Here is a 17,723-nt window from a genome sequence, read left to right on the forward strand (position 1 = left end):
GTTCGTATGGTTCATTTTTAGTTTTAAATATGTTAGAAGTTATTTATGTAAGTAAAAGACTTTGTGTTTTTTTTTTTACCTAACAAAAATAATAATTTTGAAAAACTTAACATTTTAAGCATACCTTATGATTTTAAATCTTTACATTGTTACCTTAAATCAAAATTTCAAACTGTATTTAACTGAAATTTATATCTATACTTACATTGTATAAATTAAATTTTTAATATTACTTATCTAATGAGTTTTAAGTAAATTATAATAGTTTAATAAAATTTTTTTTTTCCTTTATAAACCTTTGTATCGTTACGTATTTATGCTTTAAAAAATATTAACAATATACTTATTGTAATGGTGTTTATTTAATTAGTATGTTATAATAATACGATAATATATAAATGTCCTCACAATAAAACGTTTTAAATATTACCCTCCATCGTACAATACTAAACGCATGAGTTGTTAAATTAGAAACAAAACATATAAAAGCATCGTAAAAAGTGAAAAAAAAAATAATAAAAATTCTATTTTAAAAAGATTGATGTGACGGGCGACGGTGTTTTTCATAACCCGTTCAAATTGAAAGCTCTTCAGCAGCAATTCTCTAGATCGAATTTAAAGTCGGATGAAATTCAAGTGTTATCGCTTCGATAATAAGCGCGGTCCTTCGCCTAAGTATTCCGATAATGTTAAGTTAATATCAATGTGTACAACATATAGTACAACCGTACGGCGTACACGCGTCTAAAGTAATCTGAAATTATAATTTATAATATTAATATAATAATAATAGTATGATGTATTGCCATGTTGTCATTATTATGACTATAATTTCGCAGGGCGCGCATAATATGAGATATTATTAATAATAATATTAATAACAATATGCGTGTGCATAGTTGCCGTAACGAGCATTTACAAACTACTGAAGTATATTATTATACACACTATACCTACACGTTCCGATTTGATCGCGATCAAGTTGAAGTATCTACCGAGCTTAATGTAATCGTATTGTGGTTTTATCTCTCGCGTTTTGAAAGGTCATATACGTACACAACAACGAGAATTAATCGTAATTAGTGTACACATTTTCAAAACTTTTAAGCGGCCTAACCTATAACGACTCTCTCTCTCTCTCTAAAAAAAAAAAAGGTTAATACGCGAGAGACGTGTGAGAGAAACAGAGAGGAAAGAGAGAGAGAGAGCGAGCGAGCGAGAGAGAGAGTGAGTGGGAGAATCTGTGTATGTGTGTCTGTGGGTCTGTGGGTGAGACAGAATTTGAGAGATAGTTATATTATAGTGTGAGGGTTATGGTGACTGGGTGAATCAAAGTGTGGCGGTGGTGATGTGGAGGCTGGCAATTATTATTATTATTATTTTTTATATTTTTTGGGGGGGTAAGGTCTGGAGCCCGGAGAGCGTCGTCGTGCATCTACTAGCTTGTCCGGCGGCGTCACGTCGTACTCGAGAGGAGCAGTCAGTGTGTAGTGTAGCGCGCTCGCGACAGTACCGGTCGACGACTACAATTCGCATTTGACAAAATTCGTTGGTTGTTCGTTTCGTTTTGGTTTTTGTTTTTTAGTTTTTTTGTGCGGTTTCGTTTATTTATTTTTTGAGATTACTTTTTCTGTGCTATATAATATATAGAAATTATATTAAAAAAAAAAAAAATTAAGAGTGTAGGTAATTTACTCGTTATTAATGTTATAATATAATAATAGTAATAATAATAATTTTTTAACTGTTTTGATTCGAAAAAAGTTTTTAATCGAAAGTGATAAACGATCGCACTTGAAATTTAATACAAATCTACTAAATGTGAGTACGCTTAAAAATATGTATCCTATTTTTATTTTCCTATGATTTATATATTGTATGATGGATCATAGAGAACTATATAGTACAACTGCCAATCGGGTTTCAAATAAATGATAGCAAAAATAATAAAAATAATAATAAACCATTACAATATTCTAAAAGTGATTACCCACTAACGAATATTTATTATTCAAGTTTTAATTATTGAAGGAGATAAATGTTTTTATATTACTAGTTGTTGTTTAAAATCATCTGAGAGTGATTTTGAGAGTAGCTTCTATCTAGGGAATTTAATAAAGTTAGACTATGGAAAAAATAAAATACACACATACACACACAACGTGTTTAACAACTTAAATCCAAATTAAATTTTAAGACGGTACTTTCCAATATATTATAATACAATTTAAATGTAATTTGTACACTAAACATTTTGTTTTTAAATTGTTTCAAATATTGAAAATTTGTATTACATAACGTACGTATCTTATTATTATACATATTTACCTGTAACAAATATTTGTAGCTAAACATACGTTATACGTTTTAGGTGTTTCAAAACATACTTTATAAATATACTGTACACACTACCTGAATTAAAGAAGCTAATGTGTACCTAATTAAATGTTAAATAAATAAGGCTATATACACAAATAAATTAAAATAATTGCATAATAATACAAACATTTATTCATTGGTATAGTAATACAATTTCCTGTTCAATATAAATAATAAATATATATATATATATATAATTTTTTTTAGATATAGTTAATAAAAGTAAAATAAATATTTATTTTTTCGTCGATAAACTGTGGTGATAGGCAATTTTTTTCAGTTCAAATTTTCAATGCATTAGTTTAAATTAAATATCATACAAAGATTGTACTTTTGCAGTTATTAAATTTCAATTTAAAATTTATTTGAAAAATTGTTTATTAATATTTAATTATAACAATCAAAGAACTATTTTATTATTATAATATTTCATTAATCTCTTATTATTATTATAATACAAATTACATTTAAATAATCTTTTAGTATTAATTAAATATATCAATATATTATGCAAATGAAAAACATAGTCTTAAAATACGAGCTAGTTTTTTTTTATACAGCTTAAGAAAAAAATTTGACATAGAAATAAAATAAAAACTAAATTTTTTATTTTATGAATGAAATATTTTGTTTTTGTAACAAAATACAATGTTTTCATTTAGAGCAAAATAGTATGCTATTAATTCAGCTGTGTTTTATTTCTAGGAAAAGGAAACTCAACTTACTATTATGTCACTATTTAAGCTGGCCATCTTTTAATACAATGGTTATTAATTTAAAGTTTTAGTTAAGTCATAATAGAATAAATAAACTATTTTTGAACAATACACAACAAGTTATATAATACCTGTTGTTTATTTTTGATTCGTATACTTAACTACTGCTTTGGTTATATAGCAGTGGCGTGTTGTTTATCCAAATAAGTGGAAATTCAAATAATAATGTTTTTTAGTAAAATTACTAGTTACATTTGATATAATCATGGAAAACCACTTGTGTTCCATTGTGATCTTTTGTATAGGTTAGGTTAGCTATGTTAACTAACTGGTAAATATTGTCATTTTAAGAGGTCATCATAAACAGATAAACAATAATTATTCTTATAATAGAACTAGATTGAATATTTTATTATTTTGTAATGTATTTGATTTAATTGTTTTGAATATGTAATAGTTACTCATGACTTTTAATATTATCTTAATAATAATTAAAATAGTTATTCATCATTTATTTAGCTTTAACCGTATAATAAATAATATAAAAACCGTAAAAGTAATTTATTTAAAATTATAATGCATTTATTGTTTCCTAAAAGTTTTTATTAAATACAGACGTATATGTACACACATATTTTTAACTATTTAGGTTTAATATGTAGGATCAACATCGTAGGTACCTACATAATTAAATAATTTACAAATTTACAATACATATTATATAGATTATTGCACTATTTTAGTTAAATAAATAATTTCTTTTCTTTTCTTAATAAGTTTGATATTTTTAATAAACTATAGTCACTCAAAATAATATTTAATTCCTATAGTAATAATTTGTACTTAAACAAAAAAATAACACGAGCATTTCAAATAGGTAACTACGTTAAACCTACGTGTGTACGATCGTTATTCCGAAATAATCCTAAAGTTGGTATAGGTGTACGTTCATCTATCAGTATAACGATGATGAATGGGTTGAACGATTACTTTACCCCTATAATGTTCAGTTTCCAAACCGCAGTTAACCGTGTTAAATAATACAACTAATGAAGTTTGAAAATTATTACAACGCAACTGTTTTTAAAATCGCTTTTCAAAAATGATTGTTGTTCTAGCATACATCAACATAATAATCGCATTTTTGGTTCACTCTATACAATAATATAATACTAAGTATCTATACAAATTATAATATTATAATAACTTGCCTACTGATGATAATATTCATTGTCCAGGACGTCGCTGAATAAACAAATTAACTAATTATAATTTTGATCACTGGCTGCAAATGAGTATTTAGTTTTTTTTTTTTTTAATTTTATTCAAAGTCAAATAATTATTAATAATAATAATAATAATAACTTTATATTATGTTTAATATTATTTGCTTTTTTTAGTTATATGACGATACCGATTTTTATATTGCTAATTATATTTTTTAAATTTGTTAGTGAAATGTTTAATTAAAGTGAATAGGTAAATCAATATGAAATAATTGTTTAAAATATATAATATATTGATCATTACCTAATTATTACATAAAAAAAAAAATAGTAACTAATAACATTGAACGCATAAAAACGGAATGAATCAATTTATTAATAATTTATTTAATATTAATTAAAGACAAAGTATAAAGACAATTAACTTTATTTTTTTAAACTAACATTTCAATAGTTTTTAAAATATAAAAATTAAACCAAATTTTTTACAGAATTTGATCAATATTGAACTTTTTACTATAGATTTGAATAAAATGTGGTAAATAAAAAAACAATTAGGTCAATGTTATATTACTGAAAATAATGACCAAAAACAGAATTACAATTATACATATATATTACAGTAATTATGCTTTTAAAAAAAATAAATTTATACACTTAAAAAAAAATATTATATTAGAATTCATAAGTTTGAAGATATGATATTTAAATTCAATATCAAATTAAATCGTTCATTAAGAAAATCGACCATTGCAATTGGAAATATCTTTTATTTGTGGCTTCGAATGTTGATGCGGTTTAAAATATCAGTACCTACATTTAATTAAGCGTTATAGTTTAGTTTACAAATCATACTCGAATCGTAATTTGAGTATTTGAGTGTATTCTGCTTTTAGTTTTATATTATTTTAAAATATTATGTTAATTAATGATACAACCCTACCTCATCAAGAAGATACCATATTATTAAAGTGATTTTTGTTATTTTTTCGGGTTTATTGTAATTCGAAACAGATGTGTCAGATAGCATTATTATTTACGTTGTATTTTATTACAGTATACGGTGTGTTTTAAATTTCTTTTTCTATGTAAAATAAAAAGTAATAGTCCGTGTGATGTGAGCACATGAAATGTGATATTATTATAAGCGTCATAACCTTTATCATTTCAAAGTTTTGAATTTATTTAGATATATAAGCTTATAAAGTTTTTCTAATGTATGCTTATTCTAAGATGTCATAATACTATAATATGGGTATAAACTTCTTAAAAACATAACATTTCATATCGCAGGTATGTTTTTAAAATATTATAAATTTCAATTAGAGTAGTCGGAATATTTAAACGAAGAAAAATAAATTATGAAATATCAGCTGTAATAATATCTTAGTGACACAAATGATATTATAAAAGATTTTTCTTGACGTCAGTATATAAGACATCTGTCAAATCGATAATTTATAATTTAAATATTCTATAAATATAAAATATATATATTGTTTTTTTACTGAAAATAAATTATTTTGAATCTACTTTTTGGGCTGTAGTCTCGAATAACTAATAACAACTTAATTTAAACTTACATTCGTACAAATAAAGACCTAATTGCCATTATAAAATGTTACTTGAACACAAAAAAACAAAATATTACGTTTGACGTTATTTTAATATATATAATATATATATATATATATATATATATTACTATCTTGAAAAAGTAGCTAATATACGAAATTTGAAATTAGAATACATTTTAGCTGATTAAAAGGTATTTCAAATAAGTGTATATTTTTCGGGTAAATTTGAAATCATGAAATTATGTTTTATTCCGCATTCTGTTTTCTTCCGCATTCTATAATTCCTCTCTGAATAATAATTGCAATATTTTGCAATACTAAAACTGTCCAAAATTAGGATAGAAAAGTACTATAAATAAACAAATTGTTCTAGTTAAAGTATTAAACATTTTGATTGAAACAAAAAAAAAATACTTTATTACATGAAATGTGTACGTTAGTTAATGGAAAACTACACGATATCATTTTAAAAATTAATTATAAAAACCGAGAAACTTATGCAATCTGTTAAAAACTGATGTGTAAATATTTTTACGTTTTCACGTAAATTTTTTCCAATATTAAGGAAATTATAATAGAAATCCCTTAATATTCTTGACATTTAAATGCAAACTGGATCCAAAATACTATACCTACCAAGAAACACTTTCGTCGACGATGACTGGAGCAAGTGTTCTGATTCAAAACGAGGTAATAGACATTTAGATCAGAATCCTGCAATTGCCGTGAGAAAAATTAGAGTGATAGATCGCTACCACGAAAGAGGCCTGTATAATACAGAAACGACGTTAGTTTTTTGTTATTTTATCTGTTTCGAAATCGTAGCAATGTATGTTTTGGAGCGAAATAATAATTATTTTTTGTACTTCGGTGTTTATAATTTGACACGTTAGCCCTCCTCACGCTCCCAAAACGTTTTATCGGGTTTCAGATTTTGCCTCCGCCACAACGTTATAAAATTTTCTGCCAACGCGATAAATCGTCGCGTTAGTATAATATTATTATGACTGCAAGCGCGACGAGTTGACCGCGACCACCGCCGCTTTCCTCGCAGGACAATCCCGTCTAAACGGGACTGCTGACGGAAGCTCTCGCGGAATGTGAATTGCGATACATACAACAATAATATATCTGTTGTCGATTACAAGATTCGACGTGGTTTGAAAAATAATACAGACGCGCGTGTTTACTCTTTCCATATAATATATATATAATCCAATGAATTAATTATTGTTAATTTATAACATCCAGTCCTCGTACACGCACACGCTCACACAGACACGCGTACGGTGTACAATATATATGTATAGATAAATGTGTTTCCGTGTGTGAGTACACACACACACACACACGCACACTGGCTTCCGATGTAAACATATTGGTAAACACACTGTTACATCGTACAGACCACAAACTTAATCGCCTACGGTAATTCGTCAATATAACTAACGTTACGGGTAATCAAAAATCAATACTTTTGCTCTTCACCACACACACACACACATACACACATACACACATAACACACTCACACACGTACGCGTACACACGACGACAAGTGATTTATTAGTGGGGTGAGAACGCGGTTCAAATCCGTCCATAAATTATCCGCCGTTCGTCGGACCAAAATGTTGATGGCGCTAAACTTTTTGCAAGTCCAATTTACGATGCATTTTATCGTTATTTATTATATCAAGGGTGGAGTTTTCCGCCTGGAATTAATGCGCGCTCAAGGTCGGGCCGTCCTGTATTATTATTATTATTATTATTATACGTATGGAGATTTCGAGCTCCTTCGCACTGCGGTCTAATTGTATTTGAGGAAACGCGGGGGCGGCGTGGCCGTACTGCGGGATCGTCGGCTACCGCCGGCTTTCAACAAATAACTTTTTGAGACTTTTTCTGCATGCCGAACTGGCGATCATACTGGAATAACGTAGAAAAACTATAAACATCGGACCGCCAAACCGATTGCGGTCGTCTACTCTGCAACGCCATGACTCACAAATTTTCCAGGCAGAATTATATATTATACGTGTTTATGTACAAATACTATACCTGCACCGTTCAATAGTAATTAACTTCTCGGCCTTAAGTACTATGGTCGAGTTTAGAACTGCAGTGAGCGTAAGTCCGATCGTCCGTACCTTCAATGTGTAGGTATTAAAATATCAGTGATGTGTTACTTATAAGTTGAATATATTATTAGCCTCGTAATTACAAATTATAGGTAATTTTATCGTATTTGGTTCAAAAAAAAAAAAAAAATATAAGAAACTTTTAAGCGTCTTTCTAGTGACATTTCATATTGATGTTGATTGAAATTGAATTTAATTATGAAATTATGTCAGCTACAGCGTTAGGTAATGCCTATGTAGTTGCATTCCTTAGTTGTTTTAAATAATAAGTTTAATATAATAAAAACATTAAATAAATAATCTGACTAATGGCTATTTTATAAGTTCTTTATAAGAAACATTTTTAATAATTATTGTAGAAAATATACGGGAAAAACTCAGCATTTTAATATGTGTTACATTAAGCGTAAGCTCAGATTGGAACAGAAATTTCATAGTTTTCAAAATCGTTTTTAAAGTCAATAACAACGATATCATCTGTAGTGTCCTGTCTCAATCTGGATGTATTTTAAATCAACACAATATAAGTACGAGTAATTGAGTATTATAACACTTTGTAGAAACAAATGTTGAAATGTCTGAAACGACTGAAAACACAATTTTGGATTCAATTGCAGAACATTGATTAAAGCATGCTGTCGATGACACTGCTATTATTGTAAAAATAAAGTGGTGAATACCTAAAGCTTTTTGTGTTTTTTTATTTTTTGCACGTAGGGTATTATTGTTATTTTTATATTTTTTTTTCATATAAAATACTAACCCCTTGGTATCTCTAATATTGATTTTTTTTTAACTCAACATTTAATTGATTTAGTATTAGAAATTAAAATATTTTTTGCGTTGAAAACATGCATATAATATTTGTATCAAATATATTTTTCTTACATCTATTATAATGTATTTATATATAATTCTTATATTTTCTGTTAATTAATTTTTTTATTTTTAATAATCAATAAATGTGTTAGATAGGTACCTATAACTTATGTCCTTCTCGTTAGGTACATTTTTAATTATTCTTATTAAAAACAAATGTTTAAAAAATATATTATAAATAATGAAAATGTACATTAGGTAAACTAGATATTTCATATGTATTATGTACAGGAAGACACGAGAGAGGAGACAACTCAATAGTAGTATCTTTGAATTATATATTATAATTTATAATTATTATTATTTGAGAATTTATCTGTAATTATTTTGTATTTGTTAACGCTTCTAGTTTCAATTAAAAAAAAAAAAAAAAAAAATAGAAAAAAAAAATTAACTGCACACACAGGTGTTGACATATTATTATACTATTTTATTGAGTGTAAATATTACTGTACCTACAAATAATACATATTATTGAATTTCAATAGTATTCAAATTTTCGGTAAAAATATCTTCCTATAATATCAATATTTAAATTAGATATTTCTTTACTTGTGGTCGCAGAACGACGCAGTCTTATGATCTTATTACATATGCCAACTGTATAATACGTGTGTCGTGTAGTATATGTGAATACACTACTTTTACTGAATACGTTTTATGTGCGAACATTCAATAACATCAAATAAATAACTGTCAGGCTATTATTTGCATTTGTATACAGTTCACTGACAGTGCACAAGTACCCCTTTAATGTATACTATATGTATTGTATAGATATATAGATAGGTACTAGCCATGTACGTTGATCTAGTCGAATGCCAGCTCAAAAATAATTTTATTTTTTCACAAACAGTATTGGACTTTGATTCAATCGTTGATGCGGTATATTGATTGAAGATTAGTATTATTTCACGGTGTAAAATATGAAATGTTAGTTTTACGATATAACTTGTATTAAGGTTATAATAATACTATAATAGTTTAGTGATTATATCAGGAGCACGCGTGAATAGTTTAAATACAATAGTGAAAATAGTTGCGTGACTCATAATGATCTATAATCTAGTAAGTAACAGAAAATGTCTAAGATTTTATTTCAATCAGTTTTGTTGAAGACAAACAGATCCAACTAGGTGTTGTGATTTTGGTAGAAATAAAATACATCTTAAAATGCAGATAAGTTAAAAGTATATTATACTACACAAGTTTGATAATCGAACAAATATTATTATTATTTTTTTTCTTATTAATAAGTTAATAACCAAACTTTAATAATTATTTTTTGGTAAGTTCTTATGATTAAAACGACTAACACTAAATTATTGTGAATTATTATGATTTTATAGACTTTTTGTCGTATTTGTAATCAATTACCTTGATACTGTTTAAAATTTCAAATATTAAAATACCAATAGATAAGATAAATGTAATATTTTACAAATAATATACATTAATGTAAATTACACGAATTTAATGATCATTCCTGTGTAAAAATAGATGTATAAGCAATACTACTGATTAAAAAAAAAATCGATATAGATAAATCAATAATAAAAAAGAAATCGTGATTAAAATACCCAGTAGCGTATTTCAAACATTTTTCTGGGGGGGTCCACAGTTTATGTGTAATTAAATAATTTATGTAAACTATGATAACTATATAGGTACCTATCGTCTTTATGACACATTATATTTATCTGTAACTTGGAAACCATCGTCAGAATACACAGAATACCAACTTCTATACTTATAAGTTATAACTTAACTATACTGCAGGAATAAGCATCAGTTTTTTCTTCTGGGGGGGTCCATGACCCCTGGATAACCCCTTAAATACGTCACTGAAAATACCAATCAATCGAAAGTCCTTAGCTTCATGTTTCTGGTATATATTTTAACAAACCCTATACAAACAGCATACAGTTGTCCTTATTTCATATTATTAAACCACAACGATTAGTCGCAGATGACCACTCTGTAGAACTACAAATATACGATACATATGGGATCGTAATCGAGGTAAAATTATTATTTATACGAATATATTCGTCTCTTGATTGATATTTTATACGAGGTTAACATTTTTCCCAAGCAATATTATACTGACTATCCTGCAAAATACCAAGATATTTGTATGCGTGCAATATTATATATCTATTATGTGCATGTATACAGTTTACACGAGTACTTATATTTCGTATATGAAGTTTTTTGATTTATCAGAAGTGAAATTAGCTAATATATATATTAGTTGTATAATATATTATTACTCTACCGATTGCACTTTAACGACTGTTTTTTTTGTCCCGTTATTACTTCGGGTACGAAGTTTTTGTCAAGCTGTCGGGTCGTCGGAAAGGAAAAGTATATATAATAATATAGTTAACGTTATTTTATATATATAATATATATATATGATGATGATACAGAAGAAAAAGTGGCAATTAACGAAAAACTAAAGAAACGACGGAGCATTGTTTTTGTACATAAAAAATATATATATATAAATCTCGTTATCGTAGCGAAATAATAAAAAAAAAAAAAAAAAAACGAGACAAGACAATTATATTATACGTATTATTATTACTACTCAGCTGCTGCGGATAATATGCCCGCGACTCGATATTATTATTATTTCGTACCGACGCGCATCGTCGCCGAAATACTAACCTATCGCCAGCACGGCAAACCGTATAGCGACGACGACAATATTATATTATATTGTAAACGCTCTGTATGACGACCGTATCACCGCCGTATAGTCGTCATTTGTCAACCCTTCAGTTATTTTTAATAACCCGTCCGAAAACCCGACACTTTCCAATATCGCTCGGCGGCTGCGGCGAAGAAAATATTATACGAACACACACACACACACGTTCAAAGTTTGCGACATCGTCACGGGTCTCGTGTATTCATAGATAGTTATATAATAGTAATAATAATATATAACGACGAAGACGTTGACGAGACGTGTACGACCGTGTGCGTGTGTATTTATAGTCGTATCTATTTTCATCACTCTCTCTCGTCGTCTATCTCTCTAGCGCGCTTCTCCGGTTCACGATCAACCCTACAGCCTTTACAACCCCCTCTTTGCAGCCGCCGCCCGAACAACCCTTCCGCCGGCCGAGCTATCAATTAAACGCACGCTGCATCGGCGGCGGCGCCTACGTGCCGGCGGCCCGCCCGGTCGTTACCCCCCTCGGGGGAGCCTCGGTCGAATTTCGATTTTCGATTCGTCGCCACCGCCGCCGACAGAAGTCGTCGAAATCATCGCGTAATTATTAAATCGATATAATGTTTTAATTGTACGCCAAAACGATACGTCGTTACATAATATACACGCGTACTTGCAGGCGTCGTGTCATACGGCGGTCGAATTAGGCGGTGACCGCGACACTCTGAGCACGGCTGACCGCACCGCGTCGGAGACGGATGTTTGCAACCCACACCGACTGTATTATAATATTACCCGTATAATCTATGTGTATTAATAATGGACGTTTTTGTTTTGCTCGTACGTCTGAACGGTGGTTCTGAAATTCGGTACGCGTGTAATCCTTAAAGTGCGTTCCTCGAAGCCAAATTTTAAGGTATCGCGTTTTAAAAAAGTAGTTTCCAGAAGTTTTGGCTCTAAAAATATTGTGTGTATTTTACGGAATTTAAAACGGTGTTGATCTTACTACGCATGACCCTTTACAACCCACCACAGTTTTCGGACAGATTTCCACGAGATTGTTGTCAAATGGATTCGTCAATATTTGAAACGTCATATAGGCTGCATTTTATTACTTATACTTGTTACTTTTCGACATATATATGTCGAATATTATACAGTGGACTCACGAAAAACCTATCATTTTTTTTTTTATGCCGTTGCCATTGATCACACAAAATAAAATAGTTGTTATGATAATACTGTATTTTATAGTTTGTCAAAACAACCCCAAAACCGTGTTCAAAATCTGTGAAATTTACATTCGACGGAGCTTAATAAGAGGTAAATCCATGGGAATTTAATTTGTTACAGGGATCATCGTGCAGGTATAAATTAGTTTTTAAATAAACTGTAATGACACGGTCATAAAATATTTGCCGAATGTCCCACAACCACCTCCGCGTCGCTGATTGAACCGTGTTTTCGAGTATCGCGTTGACAGAATTATATTATTACGCAATACTATTATGTACTTACGGTGTAAGATATAATACTCGTAATACACTGTATCGTTGAATAATACCGAACAACTAACGGTCGTAAGGTCAAATCGGTACCGGCACATTATGCTAGAGCCATGTAGCTGAGTATCGAAAATTAACCAGGAGCTCACAAGATGTTGGTAGGTAATTTATGGATTTTGCTAGTCATTAGTCAACATCAGTTTTTCGCAAACGTTTCTAATTTATTCTCGTTAGTTGTTTTGCTTTGGGGTATTTGTTTTAGCATTTCGCTTGTTCATCAATTTATCAGATTACTTTTTTATATTTTTATACGAAATGTGCAATATTAGATTATAGGTACCTAAATAAAATTTGTTCTCGTCAACTCTGAGCGAAATTATCGTTTCGCATTGAACGTTAGCTTTTTAGTTGGTTTCATCTGTTAACAATGGTTTTTTATTTTTAGGGAAATAATTTCAAAACATATATTTCATTAGCGTTATCTATTAATCGGCCAACGCATATTTTCGGTTCTATTTAACACGATCGAAGAGTAAGTAAACGTTAAAACAATTATATTATCGATATTTTATTAATATTATTCCACGGACTTGCAATATATGTGATGGCATTATCATTTTCTCATCAGACCATATTATACAAAAACCGGTGTTTTATGTTTTGGATATTGTTATTTAAATTTTAATAAGTAACCAACAGATCTCGTTTATTTTTTCCACGTACGTTATAATAATACGATTTATGTTATTTACGTAAGCGATCGGGGGAAAAAAAAATATATATATTTTACATTATCGACAGATAAATTTTACGCAACGATAAAAACGATGTCCTGTGTTTGTATCGCATTAATAAAAAAAAATATCGTCGCCGTTTTTTCGACACGAGATACGAGACGTCGAATTGCAATAATAATTGTCGTTTTCGATGCAGACTGTATAGCGTATAATACATATAAAACGTTATGTCGAAAGGCTGACGGCACGGAAACTCGCAGAAATCAATCTTGTCTGTGTTATTGTTATATTATTTATTATTTGGCCACAGCGTCGGTTGTCAAAAGGGATAACTACGAGCCGAACAGACGGTGCGCTATAATATCATCCCGTTGTTCTCCGCGCGCCACTTTTGTTTACCGCGTATTTTAACACACCAGTGGTCCACCAATAAAACCGTTGTACACTCATCTGTGTCGCCCACTGTGTTATAATAATAATAATAATAATAATAATACGTCTCGGTTTTATTACGTTACAACGATAATTTGAAAACTTTTAATAAGTATATAAGACGTATATTATATAAAAGCTTTTTATGACAAAACGGTCGGTAGGCGATAAAGTTCAATTAAAGTGTTTTTGCTTTAAAAAAAACTAATAGTGCCTATAATAATAATATAAAATATACCGATATTAGATGTTTTTACGGTCTCAAACAAATAATTATGTATTTTTATTTTTATTTATTTTTTTTTTTTTTTATTGTCGATCTTATATCATATAACCTACTATACTATGCTTACTTACAATACACGAATTAGATTATTTTTATACGTATTTATATTATTATATTATTTTTGGTGTGGATCGCTTAATTGTTATACTTTTTTTATTTTTTATCCAGTCTGGTATATTTGAGGAGGTAGGATATGACGATGTTCGAATCGTCTGGGTCTGTGACTTCGTGTAGGTTTGAGTGGATTTTGTACTTTAGCCTATTGCTTCTTCGCATAATAAACTACCTGTGAAGATATGTTACTGTCACTTTACACGAAATGTAGGTTGTCGGATTTTCAATTCCTTTTAGGTAACCATATTGTGTTGAGTGTTTATGGCAAATTATACTTTTTTTAAACACTAATCGCATTTTATACTTGAATAATTATAAGAACAATCAATTCAAAAATATCGGTTCTTAATGGAAACATATTATTGGATATTTATACGGTTTTAATGCACACACTAGTGAGTCTATATAAGTCAATTTAGGATTGCTTTCCAACTTACGTTTTAAATAAAATAGTAGACGCGCATAAAATCACTACGAAATCGCTTGTTTATTTAATTTAGTATAAATCTTTTATACTATCGCATAAACAATTTGTGTTTTAATTTCTGATTTTTTTTTCCCGTTGAGTAAACATATACATAGTATAATAATTATTACACGATGCTATTATTTAGTCGTTAAATGATTTACACAAAACATTATTAACTATTAAAACGTTTATACTGTTGTTAATATTATTGTATTTAAGATAGAAAAAAAAACCGTTGTAAATGTTATCACGTATACTCAGAAGTGGTGGCGAATAAACTGTTATGGTCTAATTTTGTATCATTTTATAGTTTATTTATCATAATAAACGATTCCAAGGATACAATTAAATAACGCTAAATTTTCAAAGTATAATAAAAATTATGCAAGACAATTCTCGTGTTTCTTGCTAGCGGAATATTGACTTTGAAAAATATTATTTCCGTTTCCTTTGATAGATGTTTATACAATAAATTGATTGCTTTGCAAATTTTCGTACACTGAGTCTCCGCGGGGTATACGATTCGATTTCCTTAAATCTAAAAGCCTTGAAGTCTCACGAACATCGTACACACTATTATATACGACTATACAAGAGAGAAATAATAACCACTCCGACACAACAAGCAACTATTTATTTTTATACTTATTTAATGAACGGTATTTGTTATTTTAGTAACGTAGAGGAAGTGTTTGACTAAATGGTGTCAACTGAATACAAATTGTTGATTATCATAATATAACTACGCTAATAATAATATTAAATATTAAGATATCCGATGGTAATATGGTTACTTATAGTTGTACTATTTAGATGCCATCCTTGTAGTAGAATGGATTTTCTTAATAACAATAATTTTAATGTTTATTTATTAAAAAAAAAAATGTTATGGTTGTTTAAATCTCTATTCATTATGATATTGCTATTAAATTTTAGTGTAAAATATTTGTCTTGTCTTGAGTAATTTACTTTTATGATTATTTAGACTGTTTTTTTTAACGTAATAATTGAAAAATAAATATTATATTCCTTTTTTAACATCACATAAATAGTATAATACATAATATTATATTTATTTAAATTTAATTGCACATACATTTTGTTCATAAATACTTATTTGAAGTAAAATAAAATGATTTGTTTTAGAAACATTGATGCATTAATATAGGATTAAGTTTTTAAAATGTATTGGAGAAATATGAACAAAAAAATATCGTCACTTTATCATAAATGGTTTCATTTTGAAATGAATTTCATTAAAAAAATTGTATTGATTTTCAAATTCTAATTGTGTATTGAGAGAATATTATTTTCATTTTATCTACTTTCAACACCAGTTAACTACTATTGGCTATTTAAATTTCCACTTAATTAAAACACAACACGGATAATAGACTTCATAATTCGAGAATATCTAGACAAAATGTCAAAAAAATATAAATTATGTCAACAAAATGTTAACAGTATTATATTCAGTTTCAAATATTATCAGAAACTTTTTTAAATACAAATTTTGTTACACTCCAATTTAAAATAATCATCAAAGATAGCAGAGAAGGAGAAAATGAAGTTTTTATCTATGGAATTTATTGAGTAAAACATTTTTTTTTTTTAAATTCTTAGTTGTCAATAAACTATGTTTAGAATTAATGACACATTAAAATATTAAAGACTATTATCATACCCACCCTTTTAAAATATTGACTGAAATTTGCATTATGCAAATTTATTCAAACGTTGCCGAGTTAATTGGTATTTGATATTTATGTTGACAATATGTGTCATTCGTTGTTGCTTTTCGTTGAAGTATAAAGCTAAAATATAGCAATAAAATGGAAGTAAAAGACAAGCTGGAATGTTTTGCCCGTCAAAGATATGTATATATATATATAATATAAAATGAAACTGAAAGACATTTTATGAGTTCATTTTTTTTCTTTTATTATTTTCACGAAAACGTCGGGATGCCGCCGAATTGAGAATAAAAGTCGGAAACACTTTTGTTTAGTTTATAGCCTACCACCATTCTTTAAGTTCAAAATCAGAGATTTATGATTCAGTCTGTTGAAACCTTTTATTCACGTTAAAGCTTTTTGTAAATATCAGTGTTTTTTCTTATCTTAGAGGAGTTATATATTATATATACAAACTTAAGAGTAATTTAATTTTTTAAAAAAAAAAAAAAACTATAAAATATACTAGGTTTTAGAGATTTTGACAATTGTTTTTACTGCGACACATTTAGCCTGAACTAGTTAATAAATTATTTTTGTTTTTATTTTTTTTAATTGTGTCTTAAATAGCTGTATTTTTAAACGAAAATAATGGAACACGGAGTTTGGGTGGATTTCTTCAAATTCAAAAGCAATGATAAATTTATTTTTTAAAGCGTTCGAAAAGAATACCTAGAACATACCATGTTTTCAACAATTAAATTTAAAAAAAAGTCATATACGAACACGCGAATCTTTCAAAGACGTTGAATATTTAATGATAGTGGTTGTCATTCAAATATTCGGGAGACTATTTTTTGTAAAATATTCTTTAGGGATTTTGAAAACTTTTTTTACTGGCATATTTTG

At 28.4% G+C, this 17,723-nt stretch overlaps 1 protein-coding gene across 6 annotated transcripts in view; it reads left to right on the forward strand.

Annotated features, from left to right (window-relative positions):
• Nucleotides 1–1,468: 1,468 nt before the first annotated feature.
• LOC114132898 (cyclic nucleotide-gated cation channel subunit A) overlaps nucleotides 1,469–17,723 on the forward strand; it is a 173,225-nt gene continuing 156,970 nt past the window's right edge. For 3 of the 6 annotated variants that reach the window (XM_050198932.1, XM_050198935.1, XM_050198937.1), the window contains exon 1: nucleotides 1,470–1,821. The gene's annotated coding sequence lies outside the window, so the exon portion shown is untranslated. Of the gene's footprint in view, nucleotides 1,822–13,548; nucleotides 13,636–17,723 lie in introns of all 6 variants that reach the window. The other 3 variants (XM_050198933.1, XR_007603648.1, XM_050198936.1) reach the window with 3 other exon arrangements.

Source organism: Aphis gossypii, chromosome 2 (genome assembly GCF_020184175.1).
Source record: "Aphis gossypii isolate Hap1 chromosome 2, ASM2018417v2, whole genome shotgun sequence".
Lineage (NCBI taxonomy): Eukaryota > Metazoa > Arthropoda > Insecta > Hemiptera > Aphididae > Aphis > Aphis gossypii.